Source organism: Amia ocellicauda, unplaced genomic scaffold (assembly GCF_036373705.1).
Source record: "Amia ocellicauda isolate fAmiCal2 unplaced genomic scaffold, fAmiCal2.hap1 HAP1_SCAFFOLD_35, whole genome shotgun sequence".
Taxonomy (NCBI): Eukaryota; Metazoa; Chordata; class Actinopteri; order Amiiformes; family Amiidae; genus Amia; species Amia ocellicauda.
In genome coordinates this window covers 645,001-649,012 of record NW_027102920.1, presented here as the reverse complement: position 1 = coordinate 649,012, position 4,012 = coordinate 645,001, and positions in this window count along the sequence as shown.

Sequence of the window (4,012 nt, the reverse complement as noted above, 5' to 3'; positions counted from 1 at the left end):
AAATTTACATTCTACAGTGGGAACCAACACCAACACCCTATCACCAGGCTGGAACACCCTCAGTGTAGCCTGACGATTATAGGCGAATTGTTGGTGTTCCTGTGCCTGCCTTAGGTGCTCTCTCACAATGGGAGTGACTGTGGCTATTCTCTCTTGCATAGCATTGATGTGCTCGACTACACTCCGGAAAGGAGTGGACTCGTGTTCCCACGTTTCACGGGCTATGTCTAATATCCCCCTGGGGTGCCTCCCATATAACAGTTCAAAAGGCGAAAAGCCCAGGGAAGCCTGTGGGACTTCCCTAATGGCAGACATCAAGTAGGGCAGCATGAATTCCCAATTTTTCCCATCCTTATCGATTACCTTTCTTAGCATGGACTTCAGGGTCCTATTAAATCTCTCAACCAACCCATCTGTTTGTGGGTGGTAGACTGATGTTCTCAACTGCTTAACCTGCAACAATTTACACAGATCGGTCATAACCTTAGACATAAAGGGTGTGCCCTGATCTGTTAATATCTCCCTCGGTATCCCCACCCTACTACACATCAACATTAGCTCTTTTGCAATACCTTTTGAAGCCATGGTCCGCAGTGGAATGGCTTCTGGGTACCTGGTGGCATAATCCAAAATAACCAGTATATACTGATGCCCTCTGGCTGATTTCGGGAGAGGTCCCACCACATCCATAGCTATCCTAGCAAAGGGGGTCTCTATGATGGGCTTCTGAAGGCTGGTTTAGGAGCATGTAGTTGACATTCAGGACATGAGCTACAATGTTCTGTCACGTCTGCATGTACGCCTGGCCAGTAAAACCTCCTCAGGAGTCTATCCTTGGTTTTGTCCATCCCCAGATGTCCCCCCAGGATATGCCCATGTGCCAGATTGAGAACTGTTCGTCTGAATGGGGTGGGAACTAGCAATTGCTCCACAATGTCCACCCCTATCTTATTTACACGGTACAATAGGTCATTTTTTACCATAAAATAAGGATAAGCTGTTGGCGGGTCTGCAGTAGTCATAGGGGTCCCATTTACTACCTTCACATTTTCTTTAGCATAGTGTAGAGTGAGATCTCGCACCTGTGCGCTGCCAAAATCAGTGGGGAGTCCCTCTAACACTGACACTTCTACATTGTCAGCTTCAGGGGTCTCTATGAATGGATTCTCACCCACCCTGCTAGTGCTGGGTTCCTCACCCTCCATAGGGTCATCTACGTCACTACATTCCACCCCTATGTTTTCAGTTTAATTTTCCCCAACCAAAACCTTCACTGTCGACTCAACTGGAACCAGGTCTACTTTTAGCTCTAGTTGTGGGATCGAGGCAACTTCTGGCTTACAGTTTTCAGTGTGCATTTCCAATTTACTATGTTTTCTATCTAGTTTTCCAAAATTAGGAAAATATCGTCCCAGTATCACATCATATGGCATGTTGGGTACCACACCGACTTCGTAATCTAGTTTCCCGGCCTCTGTCTGTATGTTTACAAGGGCTGTGGGATAGGGGCGTGTGTCACCATGTGTGCATGTGATACTGAGCTCCTGATGTCTATCCAGCTTGTTGGTCGCTACTAATTTTTCTGTGACCAGTGTAACCATACTGCCAGAGTCGAGTAGAGCAGCCACTTCTTTCTCATCGACTATCACTGTACACATGTGTTTTGGATTAGGTACTCCGCCTATGAAAACATCCGTCCCAACAGGGCAGGCATAAAATACCGGTTTCTCTTTCCCCATATCACACACATTACATTGCATTGGTTCCTCTCTACCTGGGCAGTGGGCCGCAATATGTCCTACTTTGTCACAATTGTAGCAGACAATTGGTTGTGATGGTGACCCCCTATAACCCTTAGTCTCGGCTTTAGGCCCCACCTTTGCCCCCCCCAGTCTTGCTCTTTTCTTCCAACCCAGCGCGTCATGTTTCCCAGAGTACTTTGGAACCATCTTACCCGGTCCGCTGGTTCGTCATGGCCTGGGGAACGAGTTTTTAACCTCCGGTACATGCTCTGCTGCTCCGGCTGTATAGAACCGCTCTACAATGGCCACCAAGGTGTCAGCGGACAGCACCTCATTCTGGCCAACCCAGCGTCGAACGTCCTTGGGCAAACAGCGTTGGTAGTTGTCAAGGACTATGGCCTCCACCACCTCGGCTGATGAATGGACCTCTGGCTGTAGCCATTTCCTGGCCAGATGGATCATATCAAACATCTGCGTTCGGATTGGTTGTCCTGGTTGGTAGGCCCACTGCTGAAACCGATGTGCCCTCACTGCGGTGGTCACGCCCAATCGGGTCATTATCTCCGCTTTCAATTTATCATAGTCCTGGGCGTCCTTCAGCTCCAGATCAAAGTACGCTTTCTGTGCATCCCCTGCCAGATAAGGTGCCACAAGCCCTGCCCAGGAATCTTTTGGCCATCCCTCTTTCCGCTGTCCTCTCAAAGGTCATAAGGAAGGCCTCAACATCGTCCTGTTTTGTCATTTTCTGCAGAAAGTGATTGGTGCGGGGAGTGGAATGGGTTGCAGCCCCCTGTGGCCCAATCCTGGTTGCAAGTGCTTCAACACTCTCTTTCAGCTCTTTAGTCACCTTTTCCTGCTCTTCTCTAAACATTTTATTTGTATCATGCTGGACCTGCTGTGCTTCCTGATGCATCCGCATAGCATCCTGGTGAGCCACCTGCTGCACCCTGGTCGCTTCCTGTTGGGCTATTACAGCCTGTAGTTTTTTTTTTTTGGGATAAAAAAATTCACTCAGCCAGTCTGGGTTTCATGAGGTGCTGCCCGCATTCTACACCAAATGTGACAAAACGCCTTGGCTGTACACATGTGCGGGTCTTCTCTGTGATCTTCTTAGGAGTAAAAACCAGTCATGACCCAGGGAGGAGGTTGCAAATACAGGGCTGTGCCTGTATGTTTACTTCAAACAAAACAAATCTGAAAACAAAACCTAACTCACACTGGAGTTGTAACTAATCTTACATAATCATTCTATTTTAAACAAAGTCTGGAATAAATAAGTCTTGGCTTTCTCCTTATGAGCTACCTCTGTTTGCCAGATAACTCACCCTATTGTCTCTCACTTCTCTCTCTCTCAGGCCCGCCTTATATACCTGGTGAATAATTGAGGAAGTAACACCAAGTGACCACATTAGGTGCTAGAATGGCTGCCTGAGGGTTTCTGGGGAGTGTAGTTGCCTAGGGTCGGTATTCTACCCTAGAGTACACACCTTGCAGCAGACCTGGCCTGACATATCTGCCATGTATGACCCTGCCCCTTGGTTTGTCACAATACATACATACATACATATACACGGAAAATAAATAATAGAATTATGAATCACAATAAGATGTAATGAAGTACAGAAAAAGAAAATGTAATAAAATGTGATCTTTAATACATACAAATAAAGAAAATAGGTATACCATTTCCAGATTCCTTTTTTGAAATACAATGACATGCATTACAAACGAGTATTTACATTATATTTACAGCCGGTGCTCGTGTGTCACTGTGTCCCTCAGGCTGTGGTTGGCGCTGACATATTGGGCAGAATGTGTCCCTTATTTTGGGCTAAAGCTTTCTGTGGAGGGGAACGTGGATCAGTTTGTACCATTTTTGGGAGGATCTGCCTTGTTGGGGCGGAGCTGTGATCCAGGTGAACAGCAGATCGGGCATAGGTGGGCATGTGGGCAGAGGAGTAGGAAGGCCGGTCAAGCAAATAAGCTTGCTAAGGTACACAGCAGCAGCAAGCAGCCCCCCCATCCAGCCAGCCAGCCAGTCTGGCTGGCAGTGACTGAGTGGTTGACAGACGGCAAGCAACGGAATGTTCATGCTCTGTGATGTCATAGCAGTCAGCTGTGAGAGGCTTGTGATGTCATCGCTGAGCTGGCTGGCTGGCTGGCTGGCTGTGTGTGTGTCTGTGTGTGTGTGTGTGTGTGTGTGTGTGTGTGTGTCTGTTTGTGTTTGTCAGTCTGTCTGTCTGTCTGTCTCTCTCTCTCTCTCTCTCTCT